Source organism: Helianthus annuus, chromosome 4, assembly GCF_002127325.2.
Source record: "Helianthus annuus cultivar XRQ/B chromosome 4, HanXRQr2.0-SUNRISE, whole genome shotgun sequence".
Lineage (NCBI taxonomy): Eukaryota > Viridiplantae > Streptophyta > Magnoliopsida > Asterales > Asteraceae > Helianthus > Helianthus annuus.
Window position 1 is genome coordinate 138,353,210 of NC_035436.2, and position 22,055 is coordinate 138,375,264.

The following is a 22,055-nucleotide window of genomic DNA, read 5'->3' on the forward strand; positions in this document are numbered from 1 at the left end:
AGATTTGCATCTGATGAATTCGACTTGCTTGACTTTGCAGTTGAGGAAGTTGATTCATCAGCACTCTTCTTCGATCTGTCGGGTGAACCCGAGGACAAAATCTTCTCAAGATACTCTCTTGCTTTCTTCCTCTTCTTCCTCAGTCTGTCTTTCTGCCCCTGTGAAAGCTTTACTTTCTTTTCTTGAGTTGACTGTTCTTGAACTTTAGGTTTCAGAACCTTCTGTTCCTGGGGCTTGACTTTGACTGGAATTTTTGCCGATTTCTGAGAATTAGCCCTCAATCTTTCATTCGATCTCCTTGGGCAATCTCTGGCAATGTGACCTTTGATGTTGCAGTTATAGCACCTCCTGGTCTCATAACTCCAATATTGGCAGTTAACAGCAATGTGTCCGTGATATCCGCAGCTGTAACACACTCTGTTATCGTACCTATCACCATTTTTAGTCCAAACACTCAAATCAAAACATTGTTTGGCTTGGTGATATTCTTTTCTCAAAACTGATGGATTTAGCTTTTGAGCACTATGGTTGGATGATCGATCTGATGACATTTTACTATCTTTTTGTTTCTGTTCCACTTTCTTCTTCAAAGGTTTCTGTTTAGAACATTCACCTTTTTCAGTCGATTGTAGAACAAATTTCTGAGATTTTTCTTTCAAATTTAAAACCAATTTTTGTTTTTCAATTTTAACCTTTTTATCATCAGATTTTCGATCACAACCTTCAACTTTGACATGATCAAAGTTTGTGACTTTGTCACTCATTGGAACAGAATTGATTGGTTTTGGACAAGGAAACTTCAAACTATCTGATGAAGTCACAAAACCTATCAATTTCTTCTCAAGTTCATCAATCTTGCTTCTGGAATTCTCAGCTTCTTTTTCAAACTGAGATATTCTTTCAAGATGAGACTTGATTGAATTTTCATTTTCATTTTTCAAATTTTCAAGAACAGATTTTTCATTCATCAAAACTTTTATCTGTTCCTGAAATTTTGATTCACTCGCTTTCAAGTTTTTGTTTTCCAACTTAATCCAGAAATCCTCATCTTCTGACGATTTCTTTTTGCTTTCAAACTCTATTTCAAGCTCTTTGATTTTCTTTCTCGCATTTTCACATTCTTTCTCCAAATTTATGATTTTCTGAAGATGAGAATTGATCAGTTTTTGCTTCTCAATGTTGTTTTGACTAAAAACATTTCTCCCATCTTCAAGAATTTTCAGTTGATTTTGAAATTCTTTTTCATTTTTTGATTTTTCAATTTCAAAATCCTTAATTTTCTCTTCAAAAATCTTTTCCTTTTCTTTCAATTTCTTGTTTTCAAATGTCAAACTGTTCAAACCATCCAACAGTTTGTCATTTTCAGTTTTCAACTTTTCACAATTTTCCTTCAGAATACGAATCTGATTATCATCAGTCTGTTTCTCATTTCTCAACTTCTTGATCTCCAATGCCAAACTTTCCGCATCTTTGACAAGTTTGTCATTGTCGGTCTTCAAGTTGTCACATTTGAAACACCCTGATGCAGAACTTGAAATTTCATTCTCCACAGATTCTACATCCTTTGGAGTGTCCTTTGTTTCCATCTTGTATGTACCTGCACAAACAATTTTTACAAAATCAAGAGGTTTTAGATTTTCATCAATATAACATCCTCTTTTATAATCATATTTCATGTTTTGTATTGCACCAAAACATATGCAAATTCTATTGTTAATCTCAGTAATTACATCCAAATTGATTTTATCTAGATTTCCCAGGTTCAGTCTTTCTAGATTCTCTTTTACTTTATTCATCAATATCTTCTTTTTATCAAGATTTTTAAAATAACGTTTTCGAAGTTTTTTGATGAAATCAGATGGATGTAATTTCGAATATTTAGGTTTTTGTTTTAACTCCTCTAACACATTATCCCATTCAGCAGGTAATGCGGCCTCCAACTTTGATGTCATTTCAGTATCTGTCAATTTTATACCAAAAGACTTTAACTTGTCCATCATGTAATCAAATCTTTTTTCCATCTCTGTCAAACTCTCATTTTGTTGACAAGCAAAATTTTCAAGTCGGAGAATCCAAATATGTTTATCATCTTGATCAAATGAATTCGTACGATATCTCCCAAATCCATTTATCCTTCCAACAAAATCATTTTCTCTTTCGTCAAATACCATCGTCATTTCAACAATCCAACAACTGTCTTTAAAGAAGTCCAAACAATGTTCAGATAAGCAAATCAATAAAATGCTGTTGGAGCGGTTCAATAAATTTGTCGAATAATCGGTTCAACCCAATCCAAATGAACGGTCCAGTTGGTTAAAACGAGCGATCCAGAATTTGTTCGTATGGGCGGTACAGGATTTTTCTTTCGAGCGGTTCCACTTGTCCGAATAAGCGGTCCAGAAAGAAACAATTCGAGCGGTTCAACTCCTGTTCGAACGAGCGGTTCAAACAATTGATTTGGGACGGTCCAAGTCACTTGACCGAATAAGCGGTCCAAGAAATGTTCAAATAAGCGGTTCACCAATCGAATTTGGAGCGATCCAATGTCAATCCGACCGAAAGAGCGATCCAAAAACGTCCGGATAAGCGGTTCAGAGAAACTAATTTTGAGCGGTCCAGAACAAGTCAGAAACGCGGTCCACTTTCGGACATCATTTTGACTCCTAAAAACTTCGAATTTTTGCTTTAAACTTTCCAGGGTTTGTCTAAACACAATTGCGCACAATCGGTGAAAAATTGATCAAATTCCGACCGTGAAATCTTCTCGAATCGTAAAAGAAGGTGTAGAAGTGAGAATTTCGAGCAAAAATCGAGCTAAACGGTAAGAACTCTTCCTCCTGAGGCTCTGACACCACATGTAGGATCGTTTGCTGACCCGATGAGTCGTTCAGAAGAGATCTTAGACTAATCCAGAGGCGGAATTCATTGAATTAGTCTTTGTAAAGCTTGATTTCACACTTTAACGTCTCCAGTATTGATTATATATCAGATTACAAGTTCGTGGAGACAATCGGACAGGGCTTCGCCTTTACACCTTGGAAAACACCTACTTGGATCGTTCATATGGACCACTATTTATAGACATTGGGGATCGCTTATAAGACATGGTCCAATAAGCGACCCACACACTTGCCACATGAGCGGTCCGACCCAATGACACTTCGAGCGGTCCAGATGAGATGTCATATGAACGATCCTACTATCTAATTGGGCCACAAAAGCGATCTAAAGCCTAATAAGCGATCCTATCTTAATACATGATTTCTCGTTTACTGTTCACTATACAATTTACCCTATCCTAAGACTCGAACTAAGATGTAGTCGACAAACAACTGCACCAACAAAAACATTAGTCCACCCACCCACCCACCCGGGCCAAGTTCTAAAAAAAATCCACAATAATTATATAAAAAATGGTGTCAACTATAGAATTACTTTGAAAGATAGAGATATGTTGTTCTAAACCAATGAGAAAGACAAATTGGCATATAAAAAAGAATTTAGGGTTTGATATTAGGTGATGCTCGGAGATTACCCGAATTGAAAAAATGTAAAAGGGGTTAAAATAATGCCAAAATGTTGTTAAAAACGGGGTTGAACTTTTATCAAAATGTTATCAAGAAATAACTTAAAATGCTTCTTAAATGCAAGCTAAGAACGAACCTTTTGACAGAAATTAACTTCATTTTTAAAAGTGATCCTACATACAAAAAATACATGCCTTCTTTAATGCATTCAAAAGTTTCATAACCGAGACAAAGTAACGCAAAAAGTCAAGTATCCTGGGTTGAGCTGACATCAATGAAGATAGATTAGAAGGAAATGGGTCGAGCTGACACGAACTCTAAACCTAAAGTTAAAGTAAGAGCACAATCTTAGGCAATAAATTCATGGTATAATATCCTACTTCAAAGTATGATAGCCATATATTCATGCAACGTAATTCTATTAGTTTTTTATACATCGCTAGTCGGCCCGGTCTTTGTTGTATCTAATGGGTACACATACCATTGGACGTCGCCAAGAGCATCTCTTACTTCGATAAAGTCTTGACCATAAACAAATACCAAATAAAAGTAATAAAAAGATTTAATATAAATAAACAAAAGCTTAATATACACAATTCCAAGTCATCTCAAAGTAGAGGCAAGGCATGTAGTGTCCAAAAAGGCTGTTGTAACACTCTAATTAAAATGCCCAGTATTTAAACCGACTAGATAAGAAAGATCATAGTCATTTAAAACATTTAGTACATAAGTGTTTGAAAACTACCACTAAACTTAAAGAACATATAGGTAATTCTTTGATTACAAAATTATCACAAATGAACTTCTAAGACAAAAGTGAAGATCATCTTCTTGAGTGTGTTCGGTTCATAAGTCTTGTGTTGATCACCATCCGCTTGATTGACTTACTTGAAAGCTGGAATTTTAACAAAACAATAATGTTAGGATCCTTCAAATTTCACATAAATAAGTGTGTGCTTAAAACGAATTCGATATACACAGTTTTGCAAAACCAAACAATTTTGGCAGGGCTCCACCGTAAATTACGGTGGTCACCGTAATTTACGGTGGGCGCTGGGCATTTGTGGTTTCACCGTAAGTCAGTAGAGAATTGCCGTAATGACTTACCCTCCACCGTAAATTACGGTGGTACCGTAATTTACGGTGGCTTCTGCATATTCTTCCTAATTGCTGTTTTGACCCGTTTGCACCAATTCCTGCACTTTTCGGCCATCAAAGCGCAGCACGGGGTATTCCTTTGCAACAAGCACGACCCATTTTGGATCCCTTGTTTCAACACACACGCTCCCATTACCGGTTTGCGTGATACTAATATTCTTCCCATTATCCCACACACGGGTTTATGGTCTACGGATGAGGTACTTCCGTTACCCGGTTTGTACCCATCATTTTTAACTCGTTTGGGGTTGCCATTATGAAGTCCCTCATTTTAGACAACCAAACCAACACGATTCTAATTTGTTCAAACTAGCAACCCATTAATAAGAAAACTAATTTATCAATATTATAGTAGCGTTAACTACGTACCTTAGAGCTTTCCCTTTTGGCGAGCGTCCGCACCGGCTTGACTTCCCGACGCCTCACTCGTGTTGCCTAAAACATACAAGCCAATTATCATTAGAACCATTCGGCTCATGATTAAGCTTGTTACTTTACCAACACCACATTTGTGTCGATCAATGTCTTTTAGGCATTTTATCAAGCATCTTGTGTGCATAATTTCTTACAATTGTAACTAAATTTAACATTCATGATTTAGCCATGGCAAACATCAATTTAAGCAATTTTGCTAAATTTTTACATCAATAATTTCTGAATCTTGTTCATAAAGCTTGAATTACTCTAGGACACATCAAAATCCTAATGTTTCATACTTTTCTACAAAAACCCACATATCACCTCTAATGGTGATCATGAACTTTACAAGAATTAAACCAAATTTCAACAAGAAATCTACTAGGGTTCATCCTTATACACTATTTCAATTAAAACAAACATCATGCATGATCAGATTTGAACCTCATGATTTTATCTAAAATCTAAGGTAGAACCAAATCATGAAATTTTGCATACCTTACGATCCCTTAGTCAAGGTGATCACAAACATTTATTCAGATTTCAATTCGGACTCGATTTGCACCTTCAATTGATGGATTTTGTGAACTTTAGGGTTTGAGGGGAAATCCCTTTTGTTGCCTGCGTTCTGATCGATCAAACACACACTTAGGTGTGTGTTTGATGTGTTATTTTTACTAATAATAATTTAAGTTCCAGAATTAGCAAGTTTGGTCCCTCAATTTTACATGGGTTATAGAACAAGGGTTTTTAATTATACTTTGTCATATTATGTTAAGATTTCTACTAACTAGGTTATCTTTCCTAGTCTTTTATCTTAACTTACTACTAGTATTTAGTTTAAAATGTAACATTAATATTTTCGGGGTGTTACAAGTCCACCCCCCTTAAAGAGGGTTTCGTCCCCGAAACCTGTTTATGTATATGCCAGAAGTTTCTTATACGTACCGAAAAGTGTAGGGTATAGTCGTTTCATTTCCTCTTCAGACTCCCAAGTGGTGTCTGATCCTTTTCGGTGTTCCCGTTTGACCTTTACTTGATAGACCATCTTGTTCCTTAAGCTTTTCACCTTACGGTCTAGAATAGCAATTGGTCTCACCGCGTAGTTGAGACTATTATCTACCTCGATGTCGTCATAGTCAATATACGCGGTTTCGTCAGCTAGACATTTCCGGAGATGTGATACATGGAACGTGCTATGTATCCCACTCAACTCTGGGGGCAATTCGAGACGGTAAGCCACCCTACCGACTCGCTCGATGATTCTGAAGGGCCCGATAAACCTTGGGCTTAACTTTCCCCTTTTTCTAAACCGGATTATTCCTTTCCACGGTGATACCTTCAACATAACCTTATCACCAACTTGGAACTCAATCGGTTTTCTCCGTTTGTCCGCATACGCCTTCTGTCGATTTTGAGCCGCCCTTAGGTGAGCTCGGACTATGTCGATCTTTTGATTCGTGAGTCCGATTATATCTTTATGTTCAAGTTCACGCGGGCCAACCTCACCCCAACATACCGGAGTTCGACACTTCCTTCCGTATAGCATTTCATACGGAGCCATACCGATGCTTGTGTGATAACTGTTATTATATGAGAATTCAACCAACGGTAGGTGAATATCTCAACTACCCCCGAAGTCAATTATGCACGCCCGTAACATATCCCCCATTGTTTGTATTGTTCTTTCACTTTGACCATCTGTTTGAGGATGGTACGCGGTGCTAATAAACAATTTAGTTCCCATTTGTTTTTGGAAATCGCACCAAAAATTTGAAGTGAACCGGGTATCCCTATCGGACACGATGGATACCGGCACTCCGTGGCGTGCTATTATCTCATTAGTATACACTTCAGACATCTTCTCTGACGTATAAGTTTCTCGGATAGGGATGAAATGGGCACTTTTGGTTAGTCTATCCACAACTACCCAAATGGCATCGAAACCACGACTAGTTCTGGGCAGCTTGGTTAGCAGGTCCATTGTAATTTGTTCCCACTTCCAAACCGGAATATCTAATGGTTGCAACTTGCCATAGGGTTTTTGATGCTCCGCTTTGACTTGTAAACAGTTCAAACACTTCTCCACGTATTTAGCCACATCCCTTTTCATCCCCGGCCACCAATAGTTTTGCTTCAAGTCCCTATACATCTTAGTTGCCCCGGGATGGATCGAATAGCGAGACTTATGAGCCTCGTCAAGCAGAAGACTCTTAACACCACATGTGTTTGGGACCCAAATCCGATCATTCCGGCATTTCATCCCATTACTTCCTTCCGCAAGGTCTTTTACCATCCCTTTTATACGTTCTTTCTTCCAATTTTCTTTCTTTAACGCTTCGGTTTGGGCTTCTCGGATACGCTCGAGCAAACCTGAAGTTACTACCAACTGCATAGATCGTACTCGTATTGGAGCGCATTCGTCCTTTCGGCTAAGGGCATCCGCCACCACATTAGCCTTTCCGGGGTGGTAATGGATCTCGCAATCGTAGTCTTTCACCACTTCTAACCAGCGTCTCTGCCTCATGTTTAGCTCCTTTTGGTCGAAAAAGTACTTCAAACTCTTATGGTCAGTGAAAATAGTACTTTTTACACCATACAAGTAATGCCTCCAGATTTTCAAGGCAAAGACCACGGCTGCCAACTCAAGATCATGAGTTGGGTACTTTGTTTCATGCGGCTTAAGTTGTCTAGAGGCATAGGCGATCACCCTTCCCCTTTGCATTAGTACGCACCCAAGGCCTAGGTGCGATGCATCCGAGTACACTACCATATCCTCCGTACCATCCGGTAAAGTCAACACCGGTGCACAGGTTAATTTTTCCTTCAATGTCTGAAATGCCTTTTCTTGATCGCTTCCCCAGACGAACTTCTCATTCTTGCGGGTCAATTTGGTCAATGGCGTTGCGATTTTGGAGAAATCCTGAATGAATCTCCGATAGTAACCTGCCAACCCCAAGAAACTTCTAATTTCGGATGGATTCTTTGGAGGGCTCCATTTTGACACCGCTTCCACCTTCGACGGATCCACCAATATTCCCTCGGCACTGATGACGTGCCCTAGGAATTGCACCTCTCGTAACCAGAAGGCGCATTTTGAGAATTTAGCATATAATCTTTCCCGCCTTAATACCTCCAATACTTCTCGTAAATGGTTAGCGTGCTCCGCCTCGTTTCTTGAATAAACGAGGATGTCGTCTATAAAAACAATCACCGATCTATCGAGCATCGGTTTGCAAACCCGGTTCATGAGGTCCATGAAAGCCGCGGGCGCATTCGTTAATCCAAAAGACATCACGAGAAATTCGAAATGGCCGTATCGTGTCCGGAATGCCGTTTTTGGTACATCATTTTCCTTTACCCTCAATTGGTGGTAACCCGATCTCAAATCGATTTTTGAAAACCAGCTAGCGCCTTGTAATTGATCGAATAAGTCGTCAATTCTTGGAAGTGGGTATCGATTCTTTACCGTGAGTTTGTTTAACTCCCGGTAATCAATACACATCCGCATGCTCCCGTCCTTCTTCTTTACAAATAGCACGGGAGCTCCCCAAGGAGACACGCTAGGCCGGATGAATCCCTTCTCTAGTAAATCTTGCAACTGAGACATTAACTCTTGCAGTTCTGAAGGTGCCAATCTATACGGTGCCTTAGCAACCGGTTTAGCACCCGGGGTCAATTCAATCCCGAACTCTATTTCGCGCTCTGGTGGCATTCCCGGAAGATCTTCGGGAAAGACATCTTTAAATTCACGCACCACAGGTACGTCTTCAATTCTTGGCGTTTCTTTTTCGACGTCACGTATATAAGTTAGATATGCCTTACACCCGTGTAGTATAAACTTGCGGGCTTCTATCATCGAGCATATCATGGGATTACAAGCCTTCTCCCCATAGATGATGACACGCCTTCCGCTCGGAGACGTTAGGTGTATCTCCTTACGTAAGCATATCACTTTAGCATGGTAGCGGGATAGCCAATCCATTCCAACGACCACTTGAAATTCACCCATGGACATGGGTATTAAATCAATGGAGTATTCCTCGCCATCGATATTCAATTTGCATTCCCGACATACATCACAAACAAGAAAACTTTTGTTATTACCTACTTCTACTTCCATTGGCATAGGTAATTTTGTTAATGTAAACATGGGGTTTTGAATAAATCTATGTGAAACAAAAGACTTATTCGCACCTGTATCAAATAAAACACGTGCAAGGATCGAATTTATAGTAAATATACCTGTAACCACGTCAGGTTCCATTTTTGCTTCAACAGCAGTGATTTGGAACGACCTTGCCTTAGCTTTTGGGGTCTCATCCCTAGAGTCGGCACTCTCTTTCTTTCCCACCAATTCCGGACATTCTGACTTTTTATGACCCGGTTGGTAACATTTATAGCACACCGTTACTTTGTCTGGGCAATTTGCAACCCCATGCCCTATCTTGCCACATGCCACGCAAGGTTTGTTCTTGAAGTAACATTCACCTTTATGAGTGCGTCCACATGTTTTGCAACTCGGAGATCCTCCTTTTGCACTTCCTTTCTTCGAAGATTCAGCTACCTTCGGCTTCTTTGTGGGACTCGGGTTTTCATCCAAGGCCCTCCTTTCACCTCTTTCAACTTGCCTTTTCAGTTCAATCTCGCGTTCCCGCGCCGCATTGATTATATCGGTGAGGCTTTCATAATGTGAGGGAGTCATGAACTCCCTATATTCGGCCCTAAGCATGGTGTGATAATAATAAATTTTCTGTTCTTCAGTTTTGACCAAGTCATCACAAAACTTGAGCTTATCTATGAACATCCCCGTAATCTTATCAACGGTTTCACCCTTTTGCCTCAATTGCATGAATTCTTCCTTTATCTTATTTATCACTGCCTTGGGGCTATGATGTTTGAGGAATGGTACTTTGAAAGCTTCCCAAGTCATCGCCCTTATTGTTTCAGCACCCCTTTCGTTTCTGAGGTTGTCCCACCAATCCTTGGCTTGGCCTCTAAGTTGGCCAGTTCCATATGCCACGAAGTCACTTTCATCACAATGCGTTCTTTCAAAAACACCCTCAATATCGCTTATCCACCTTTGACAAGCAATTGGATCTACCTCGCCATTGAATATCGGGGGCTTGCACGCCATAAACTTGTTGTAGGAACAACCTTTCTTTTCCTTAGTCTTGCCTCTATCACTGGTAAGATCTTCTCTTAATTCACCAATTCTTTCCTCCATAGTCGAAAGTAAGGTGTTTTGCATTCTTTCCACAAATCTTGGTAGACTAACTTCGATGGCCCTACCAACTTCCTCGGCAATCTTCTCTTTCAACTCGTCGGTAGTGAGGGATAGAACATTGTTACTAGCACCTCCCGACATCTTCTTACTGAAATGTTAAAATGATCCGATAAATAATCTTGTTCAATCGCTCTCATGCTCTTACATGAGACTTCGTACTTATTATCCGGCCAAGTATATAACTTTGCCTTATCATCTATACTAAGTGTACTTCCCGGGTTCGAGTATATCACTATACTCCTCCCATACACAATAAATCGTTACCCTTTTTAATCTTTTTAAATTTAATTTGCTTTAAGTAAATTCTTACCGGATGTTGATCAAGCCTTGAACCGAACACAATTCTCTTTAACCTTAGCTCTGAATACCAACTTGTAACACTCTAATTAAAATGCCCAATATTTAAACCGACTAGATAAGAAAGATCATAGTCATTTAAAACATTTAGTACATAAGTGTTTGAAAACTACCACTAAACTTAAAGAACATATAGGTAATTCTTTGATTACAAAATTATCACAAATGAACTTCTAAGACAAAAGTGAAGATCATCTTCTTGAGTGTGTTCGGTTCATAAGTCTTGTGTTGATCACCATCCGCTTGATTGACTTACTTGAAAGCTGGAATTTTAACAAAACAATAATGTTAGGATCCTTCAAATTTCACATAAATAAGTGTGTGCTTAAAACGAATTCGATATACACAGTTTTGCAAAACCAAACAATTTTGGCAGGGCTCCACCGTAAATTACGGTGGTCACCGTAATTTACGGTGGGCGCTGGGCGTTTGTGGTTTCACCGTAAGTCAGTAGAGAATTGCCGTAATGACTTACCCTCCACCGTAAATTACGGTGGTACCGTAATTTACGGTGGCTTCTGCATATTCTTCCTAATTGCTGTTTTGACCCGTTTGCACCAATTCCTGCACTTTTCGGCCATCAAAGCGCAGCACGGGGTATTCCTTTGCAACAAGCACGACCCATTTTGGATCCCTTGTTTCAACACACACGCTCCCATTACCGGTTTGCGTGATACTAATATTCTTCCCATTATCCCACACACGGGTTTATGGTCTACGGATGAGGTACTTCCGTTACCCGGTTTGTACCCATCATTTTTAACTCGTTTGGGGTTGCCATTATGAAGTCCCTCATTTTAGACAACCAAACCAACACGATTCTAATTTGTTCAAACTAGCAACCCATTAATAAGAAAACTAATTTATCAATATTATAGTAGCGTTAACTACGTACCTTAGAGCTTTCCCTTTTGGCGAGCGTCCGCACCAGCTTGACTTCCCGACGCCTCACTCGTCTTGCCTAAAACATACAAGCCAATTATCATTAGAACCATTCGGCTCATGATTAAGCTTGTTACTTTACCAACACCACATTTGTGTCGATCAATGTCTTTTAGGCATTTTATCAAGCATCTTGTGTGCATAATTTCTTACAATTGTAACTAAATTTAACATTCATGATTTAGCCATGGCAAACATCAATTTAAGCAATTTTGCTAAATTTTTACATCAATAATTTCTGAATCTTGTTCATAAAGCTTGAATTACTCTAGGACACATCAAAATCCTAATGTTTCATACTTTTCTACAAAAACCCACATATCACCTCTAATGGTGATCATGAACTTTACAAGAATTAAACCAAATTTCAACAAGAAATCTACTAGGGTTCATCCTTATACACTATTTCAATTAAAACAAACATCATGCATGATCAGATTTGAACCTCATGATTTTATCTAAAATCTAAGGTAGAACCAAATCATGAAATTTTGCATACCTTACGATCCCTTGGTCAAGGTGATCACAAATCTTTATTCAGATTTCAATTCGGACTCGATTTGCACCTTTAATTGATGGATTTTGTGAACTTTAGGGTTTGAGGGGAAATCCCTTTTGTTGCCTGCGTTCTGATCGATCAAACACACACTTAGGTGTGTGTTTGATGTGTTATTTTTACTAATAATAATTTAAGTTCCAGAATTGGCAAGTTTGGTCCCTCAATTTTACATGGGTTATAGAACAAGGGTTTTTAGTTATACTTTGTCATATTATGTTAAGATTTCTACTAACTAGGTTATCTTTCCTAGTCTTTTATCTTAACTTACTACTAGTATTTAGTTTAAAATGTAACATTAATATTTTCGGGGTGTTACAGCTGTAGGCACTACCAAGTTGCACCAGGAATCCAGAACACTCCCAGGAGTTTAGGCTAAACGTATAGAAAGAAACAACATTTAAGAGCAAGAGGATAAAAGAGACATACATATCCATCTTTAAAAAGGTCAATGAGACAGTAGTCAGTATGTGCAAACATGAGGAACCTTCAAAATAGATACGAAAAGGGACAACTTAATTAAATAAATACAAAAGAACGAACAAACATGGTGATAGCATGCATCATACTTATAGGAAGAGGGAACGATATCTTCATAACTCTATAGCACTATCAGTAACATATTAATCAGCCTAATGTCTATAGATTAATGGGGGAACTTTTCATACCGAGAAATCTAAAAAATAAACAGACGCAATAAATATATTAACTTACAGTTACGGCAAGGTGAGAGTTGATAGTCAGGTCTCAATATTCGGTACTCAATGTAATGAGCACCTTGTTCTCATAAAAAAACCAAATTGAGCATCACCAATGTATAATGCACACTCAACATAAAGCTAAGGTTTGTGTCCTCAACGCCATTATCAATATCTACTGCATGTTCAACAAACACATGGTATCAAATACGCTATGAAATTACTCACAATTAATTTCCTTACCCTATCAAATAACATGACGGAAGCATAACTTTGATTCGACTATATCATATCTATGTTTAAAATAATAGACATATGAAAGTAATGCATTTGATACACCATGTTTAAAACAACAAACATATGAAAGTAAAGCATTCGATATCATTAAACCATCAACACCAGAAGAATTAAGAATATGAAATTGAATTGTTGTGCATTTAACTAAATTGAACCATCGAAACCCATACTACTATATCTCATTAAACTTTCAATCAGTACTTTTAACTCAACCTAAATTCCATTTATATCTAATTCATTCATGAATTTAAAAAAAAAATTCAAATCTTAAATTCTTATCTTAACAAAATATTAAACCCTGACAATTTTTCTTGGTACAAAATAAACAATACAACTACCCAAGTAAGACACATATTCAAATTCTTATCTAAAGTTGCAAAACTATTAAATTGGAGCAATGTATTGGATAAATGGATACCAGAATCAGAGAAGATTAAACACCCAAAGACATTCAATAAGAATCATAGCATGCAATAATGATAATAGATCAAAGAATGCCAATAAAGTATCCATAACACATGAAAGATCCAAACAACAACCTACGAAGCAGAGCAAAAAAAAAGTCGCACGCCAAAGCAAACAAAAGCCCTATGATAAATTTCTTACCAGAACACTGCGAAGCATCAATCTTCATCAAATCGCACAATGAATTAGAATCGACTAAAAAAGTGAAGTGTATGTGGGAGATGTGATATCAACACACAAAATCATCCAATATATGTTATCAGTGTATTTAATTATAAAGAAAAAATCAGTTTACATATTTCTTAATTACTATGAACTATGAAGTAATAATACATATATACATTAAATATATGTCACCTTTAACTAACATATCATCACAATATCTCAAATTATGATTATAACCACTGATACATATTTAACTAAGCCATACAAATACAAAGAGATTAACACCCGCTAAACCGGGTGTTACACATGCCCTGGGTAATGAGACATATGCAATAAGTTTTGATAATACTCTTATGTGGTGTGACATGTGCCCACAAGATCCACCTTATAACTTTCACTTTTCCACTAAACTCCTAAATAATCAACAAATATCATAATTATATATACTCAAAAGAAACGAATAATTAAAATTTTGCACATTTCCTTGACTGTATATACTCAAATGATTCATCATCACAGAAGAGTATGCTAGTAGATATAAAACTGAAAGCTTATAGACTGATCAATAAAAAAGAATGTCTCTTTGGCATAGCATCCAACACCTGGCGTGCTTTTATCAGGTGTATAGAATCCATCATACATATCAATCAAAGTATTACCAATAGACAAATTCATTCCATCTGATCTCAGACCAAATAAAACCAAGAAAAAAAAAAGCCATTGTTAGCACATAAGACCCGCTCAAATTAGGAGCTCCAATAATCAAAATACAATGGTATTTCAAGCAAGTACCTATTAATGAATGATTGGCCAAGACTTCAAATCAATTATATATAATGTCTTCAGTCTACCATCCAAGCTCCATTGATCTTTGTCTCTCCATTTCAGCCCTATTCTTCTTGCATTGTTAACCATGAGGTAGCATAGGTATGTGATCAAATTCAAATTACACAAATTAAACAGTGAAATTGAGCCTTTGAATCTACAAAAATGAAAATTGAACAATGATCAATGGAATAACCTATGCGAGAGTGATGTACGGATGATGAATTTTGAGAAGCCAGTTCTTGCGAAGCATAGCCTTGAGTTGTCTCTGAAAACTACTACACATCTTCTTCAGCTTGATTTGTGAAGACCTAGTGAGGCCAACCATAAAGTCAGCTCCAGCAACACCATATTAGATCTCTTGTGGGTTCCTAGAAGTACAAAGGAAAATAAAGATTAGAGAATTTGAAAGAATTAAAAAATTTCACACATATGAAGTTAGTCTTCAAATGAATTTTACCTCAGGCCAAATACACTAACATGCTTCTCAATCCCCCACAGATGATGTTAGTCTTCAAAGAATTGGTTAGCTATCATGACATAAGCTTAAATTATAAAAAAAAACCCTGAGATTACCTATCATGCCTTTCAGCCTCTTTTACCAACGGACTGTAATCAAACTTATTTTTAACAAAATTCTAACTCCATTTAGGCTGGTATTAATATATAGAGATCATTGGAACACTATTTGGACCCCACGTAATAAAACTACTTGTGAGAATCATTCAAGCTAATTTTATATTTGTTAAAAGAACTGATTGCACCACCTACTAATAATAAATTAAATATACCAAATATGATTACAGTACAAAGACTATTAACTAATGATCTGATACTCATAAAGAAAATGCTTAAAAGTATGTTATGGCCAGCTTCTAAAAGGTTAGACTAAGTTAATTATGTACCCCTGTAATAACAAAAACCCAAATTTCATAAACTTTTCAAAATTACCTGCATTCAAATGCACAAGAATACCAGTACACAAAATCTATTACTTCCTTGTAATTATCTCTTTTTTTTGTTCACTTCTTTATATAGCTTCACAAGAACATATGATGAACTTCATAACCATTCTGGACTACAAAACAAAATGAGGATTTACTTGGGGTTATAATAGTCCTTTCAAGGCCATATGAAAGGAGGGTAGTCACCTACTTTGTGTTCAATAGTGTCATACCGACCAAAGCATACATCTGATCCACCTGGAAGCTAATTTGGTGATTAACAACAACAGTTTTTTCAAGAAAATGAACAGGGGTAGATGAAATGTGCATAACAAATGAAACATTACCAAAAACCCCCCATAGAGAACAAAGAAACTTTAAATTCGAAAATACAATATACAATATCCAAAAAATAAAAAGAGATCAATCTAATTGAAGTGAATGTAGGAATCCCTTACCTGATATTGTTATGTATGAGGCAAATAGTATCGAAGCAATTTCACTTTCTCATTCAATTAGACAGATTTTAACCTATATTCAAAGTACCCCAATTCCATTCCACTCCATAACAAAAATAAGAGCAGCACAGCTACATCATAAAACAATATAAAAATACATGAGATAATATATGATAACCTAGATACTTAAAGGCGTTGATGCTGAAAAATATTAAAGCACATATGTAAAGCAGAGTTATGGTTCTGGTAGCCAGCGCCCACAATTCTAGAGCATACATTCAACATAGAAAAATAAAACAAAAAAGAAGAAAATTGAACACCAAATCTAATCAAATGGATAACATCTGTACACAACATCCTACATTTGACCTAAACTAAAATCTGTGTATTGGAAAAATAGCTTTCATACATGACCCACATAAATGATGGTTTTAGTAAAAGGTATATAACATCAATTCAACCCAATAGCGTAAAATAGACGAAACATCAGCCTATATCACAAAGAAAAATAGAGAATCAACGGCAACCATAATGGAGAATCAACCATAAAAAGAAAAAAAACGCAGACCTGTTAACAAAACTGGCTCTAGATCAACCTGTTGGAACCCTAGCCTGATTGATGGGGCGGTGGCTAGAGCAATCTGTCGTCAAACCGATTAACAAAAGCAGTGATACAATAGATAACGAAAAAGATTAAGAGTCCGGAAAAAAAAATCTTACCTGATGCTTGAATCCATGGATCGTACATGACTGAACCAGAAGAACACGAAGCGAGATTCAAAATTGAACACGGAAGAAAAATAACTGTTCATTGAAACAATAGAAAGAGTCGTCAAATCTAAAAACAGGACATATTTGAAAATAGAAAACATTAGGGTTTCGATTGAGACCTCAAATCTACAAAATCGGTGGTGAAAAGGTAACATGAGAATCACCATCGTCGATTTGCTGAAGAACATGTGTGGATTTGCTGAAGATGATGCATATGCGCCGCTAGGGTTTTGAGGGTGATGATAGAGACGAAGGAGATCTGATGGAATTGTGTGAAGGAAGAAAGCGTTCAAAAAATATAAGGGATCCAAATCAATTTGATCCGACCCGGAGTTTATTCGGATCCCGCGTCCAATGTGTTTTTGTTTGTGAATTGAGAATTTGAGAATGGTTTCCCTCCTAAACTCACAAAACACTGTTGCCACATCAGCAAAATTGTCCCAAATTCAATGCCACATAGCCCAAATCACATCTCATTTATATATATATATATATAGATAAGCATATCCAAAGGACTTCTTAAGGTCATTGAAATTTATTTAAAACACCATTAATGCATAATGTACAAGCCTTTTAAGCACATGATTATCAAAAGTTCCAATAATACCCTTTTGGTCACTCAATTTTTGGGCGGCCAAAATTTTCGTTTAATATTTGAATTCCCGCTCACTCACAATTCCCCATACACCCCTCTTTTCTCTTCTTTTCATTTTCATTTACAGGGCATAATCATCACTCCCAGCTTCATCCCTACCTCAATTCAAACTTTAAAACACACACACACTCTTTCTCCCTGTCCGTCAAAGATCTAGATCTGGAGTTGGATTTGGATTTGATCTCTCTTCGCGATACACCATAAGTCTCTGCTATGGAGGAGGGCCGACCACCGTTCTGGACACCTTCCCTCATGCAGACACATGTAGAGGAGAACGGAGCGACAGAGCCCTAGACGCAGGTTCTTTATATCTCTTTGAAGTTTGATGCTTAAAACAGGTTTTCAGCACAGATCTTCATGCGAGTATTCTTTACCTAGGTTTTTTTTACCTTTCTTTTTTTCTTGGTTCTTGATACTTTTTAAGGTTTCTTGATTTCAGAGATAAAGATTGAATCATCTGGTGTGATGGATAAATTACAGAAAGAGAAGGGCTGTAAACCAACAAGATTCTCATCGTCCACTCCCTCTGTTCATACTTCATCTTAATAATAATGTATAAACAGGTAAAAAGTAAGTAAAATATAGTTTCTGTTACTTATTTTTATATCCCAGTTGATTTTTTGATTAATTACCCTATCTAGCTCAAATTGCTTTTAATCATATGTTTTTGATGAAAACCCTAAATCTATAGTCATACCAGGTTGAAGCTTTTTACAGGGATTATTTATATTGTTTTTATTTCATTTGCTGGTTAGTTTATTTATTATTAAAAAGGCTAAAAAGAAAACAGTGGTTTTGTTAGAAAACCAAAGAAAAAGAAGCCTGGTGCTTTTTCTTAATTCGTGCTTGCCTTTGTTAAATGCATCCATAAAGCCTTTTATTTGTGGGATTTTGATACAGAACTCGATTTTATCAGAATTTGATGGATTTATGTGTTTTTTTATGACATCTTTGTTAAGTTTCCACACAAAACATAGAAATATATTGGTTTGTGGGTTGTTTTCTTGCTTTCTGCTTAATTAAAGGGTTACCAACATGATGATTATGTCGGCACTATCATCGCATGAAAAAGAAGATTGATATTACACTACATGGGGATTACTTAGAGTTTCCTTGTTTGTAAAAAGAAAATGGCTACGTCATCTGAGCTCATGTGTTACTTTTGTCTTGCCCCGTTCAATCAATTTCTAAGATAAAAGATAACCCATTTGACCTAACCAAACTGTGTTTTGCAGGCTGCGTATTGCTTGTCAGCTGTTTCTATCGTGTTGCTTGGTTTCAGGAGTTATGTTCTTTGCATATAGTAACTTTACTTCAGTATTGTGCAGAATGTAGTAAACCTGGTAACTTTACTCTTATAATGTTGTATGATAATTGATGCCTAAATGTACAATGTTGGGCGTTTGTAGGGTATTCGCTTACTCTGATGTTACTCCTTTAATCTAGAAGATAGTCTTAGACGAGTTGAGGATATAGTCCCACAAACTATTAGTTCTCAGGTAGCAACAAAAACTACAGTTACTGCACCTTTTGAAGGCAAAATTTGTTTTGAAACTATTGATTTGGCTAGATGCTTGGGTTGGATAACGGGTCAAAACAAGTTCTGTTTTGAGATGGGCTGTATTGGGTTGGGATGATCCTCGAATCACCTTTTGTGTTAATTTTTTAATGAAGTAAAGAATGGTTTACTAAATCCCAGAACGCTTTTTTTACAATAAAATTTATATACTTTAACAAAATGAAATATGATTTCAAGTGTATGCACTAAAAATTAGAATTGGAGTGGCTCTCAACCCTTTAGACCTGATAAACTTTTTTGACCCATTCACTGTTCAGCTAATGCTTTTTGTGTTTTAGGGGTTCTCGCTGCCATATATGAGATGAGTACTGGGTTCATCAGTCGATATCATTAGAGATGAGTACTGGATAAAAAAGCAATTTATTTCTAATGGGCTCAGGTGTGATCATCATGGTGTTTTCTTCTTTCTTCAGTTTCAATTGTCTGTGCTTTCTATTTGAATCTTATTGCATATTGTTTATACATCTACCAAGTTGTCTTTGTTATTTTCACAATTGATTATCGACGTGTTTTAAAACAGGGAACGGGAACCGGCCTGCAGCTAGAATCACGATTGAAGACGACCATTGTGTGATACTTGATGTATATGACATTGACCATCTCCTACAATCAACTTGGCCACAAGATGGTGGTTAGAGGTGACATATTCTTCTAGAAGGCTTGGCAGCAGCCCTTTAGTTATTCATTTACTTTAGTGTATGAGGACAATGAACGAGACATGATGCTTGTTGTTGGGGATGTCCCGTGGTGGTAAGCATCTCATCACTAAATAATAGTTATGCATTTTGTCACAAAAAAGAAGTCAATTTAGACATGAGATGATTGAAAGGCAATACCATTTTTTGATCATCAAAATGAATGAATGTAGGAGCAAAATAAAAAGAAAAGGTTAATCATTTAATCTACAAACTACCAATTGATTTTTGCAGAACCGTGTTGTCTCTTCCACCAATAGTTAACGAAGCACACTCGGCTATCTCTTTGAAGACCAAAAACGTGTTCATCGAATATTGACAGGTTTGCTGGCTTCTGAGGTTGTTGGATTAGAGGTGAAGGTACTGCACACTCATGATAGCTTGAACATACTTTTCAGAGGTAAAAATTGACAGGTTTGGTATGGGTCAAACATGTGATTTTTTGGTGTGGGTCAAAATTTTTCTGGTCGAGTTGGGTTGACAAGGGAGTAGTACATATTTTGGTTAAAACTTTGAAACACACAGGTTTGTCCAGGTTTCTTTCAAATAAAAATTATGTCAAATAAAAAAGGACCGGTACATATTCAAGGCTAATGTTTTCTGTTGTTTAAACTGAACGTTTAAAGATGCACACCAACTGTTCTATAAAATGCTTCAAATAATAAAAGAGGTACATACACAACTTATTCAGAGCTCTCTGAAAGTGTCATCAAAGTGTTGCTCCCATATGTACATATTACAACCTTTAAATAAATATATATGTATATATTATAGCTGTACAAATATCCGAACCTCAAAAAAGCCAATTGTAGGGGTGTGAATTTCTGATACGACCCGAACAGGCGACACAAACCTAACACGGAAGTCGGGGGTTTAGGTTTAGTCTAAACGGGTTCGTTTCAGGTTGAATCCGTGAACCTATTTAGGTTAACGGGTCGGGTTCGGGTCATCCCAGTCGGGTTGGTGGGTTGACCCGTTTAACACATGTATATTATATTATATTTTCTTATAATATGTTTGATGTCAAATTAACCGGGGTGTGTATTTTATGTCATAATTATAACTTAAAAAGAGAAACTAACATGAGATTTTATAATCTAAATATAATTGTATTATAGACATTGTGTTTTTTAAGTAAATTTTAATTTTAATATATTAATTTAAGAAGAAAAAAAATCGGGTTGAACGGGTCGTGTTCGGGTCAACTCACGAAGTTTCGGGTTGTATTTGGGTTCAAATGTATGATAAAATCTTTCCGATCTATAAGTATGCCTTTTTCTTACTCATTTTCGTTATTTTCGTTTATATAGTTCGTATTGTAACAAGAACGACTCCTGCAAGGAAGTTATCGCTGAGTTGAAGGAAGCAGGTGCTACATGGATCCAGTTTCAGTTTGACGAGGCTACCCTCGTGAAGGATCTCAAGCCCTACAGTTGGAAGCCTTCACTAAGGTGTACTCTGCGTTAGAATCGGTTTGTTCGGGTCTTAACGTTATCGTTGCAACCTACTTTGCCGATGTTCCAGCTGAAGCATTCAAAACGCTAACTTCCTTGCCTGGCATTAGTGGTTACACTTTTGATTTGGTCCGTGGTGAAAAGACTCGGTTTGATCAAAGCAGCTTCCCGTCAGGCAAATACCTGTTTGCAGGAGTTGTTGACGGAAATAAACATTTGGGCTAATGATCTTGCTGGATCACTTACTATCCCTAAGTCACTCGAGGGTATTGTGGGAAAAGGTAGTTTTCTTTCTTACTTTATAATGCACCAGTTAGTAGGAGAAATTGTGGGAGTTCATGTATAATGTATTGGTCTGGTATCTTACTTACAAAACATTGTATATAATTGGTGATGAATAAAATGTCGTTTGCTGTTAAAAAAAAAAGAATGTAAACTTCAAATAATGGCCTCCCAAATTTAGCGAATATAAAGCTCTTCTTTAGTTTACTTTCCCAAATTTAGGGAATATAAAGCTCTTCTTTAGTGTACTTGTGGACATCTGTACATGTACTTGCAGGTATCCACCTAAGTTGAGACTTGAGATGTTCCTACAACTCATGCATGATGTGGACTGTTTCTGTTGTGTTTTTATATTGTTGAAATGTGGGTCTAAAAGAGCACCAACCTTTGACCTAATGCTACTAGCTTTACATCTCCCTTTTCATGTAAACATGTAAAAGAACACCGACCTTTAACCAACATTTTTACATAAGAATAAAATCGTAGTTACACCATAACAAACCCGGCTTGGTTGAGTTATCGT

The 22,055-nt window shown here is 36.9% G+C and overlaps 2 long non-coding RNA genes across 12 annotated transcripts; one reads left to right on the forward strand and one right to left on the reverse strand.

The window, feature by feature from the left end:
* Nucleotides 1-14,287: 14,287 nt before the first annotated feature.
* Nucleotides 14,288-17,317, reverse strand: LOC110934813. Of its 6 annotated transcripts, none has more exons than XR_004891224.1 (7): nt 16,987-17,317; nt 16,817-16,900; nt 16,665-16,737; nt 15,850-16,227; nt 15,155-15,772; nt 14,662-15,065; nt 14,288-14,549 (listed from the first exon to the last, which is right to left on the reverse strand). It is a non-coding gene; the product is annotated as an uncharacterized LOC110934813 (long non-coding RNA). The 6 variants fall into 6 exon arrangements; XR_004891223.1 differs by having other exon boundaries at nt 14,662-15,772; nt 15,850-15,896; nt 16,097-16,227; nt 16,987-17,316; XR_004891225.1 differs by having other exon boundaries at nt 14,662-15,767; nt 15,850-15,903; nt 16,097-16,227; nt 16,987-17,316.
* Nucleotides 17,318-17,469: 152 nt separating this feature from the next.
* Nucleotides 17,470-21,680, forward strand: LOC110936769. 6 transcript variants are annotated; one of them, XR_002590270.2, is made up of 8 exons: nt 17,471-17,860; nt 17,962-18,085; nt 18,758-18,865; nt 18,932-19,021; nt 19,380-19,480; nt 19,622-19,851; nt 20,031-20,196; nt 21,107-21,680. It is a non-coding gene; the product is annotated as an uncharacterized LOC110936769 (long non-coding RNA). The 6 variants fall into 6 exon arrangements; XR_002590271.2 differs by having other exon boundaries at nt 17,472-17,860; nt 18,758-18,853; XR_002590269.2 differs by having other exon boundaries at nt 17,470-17,860; nt 17,962-18,092; nt 18,758-19,021.
* Nucleotides 21,681-22,055: the final 375 nt, after the last annotated feature.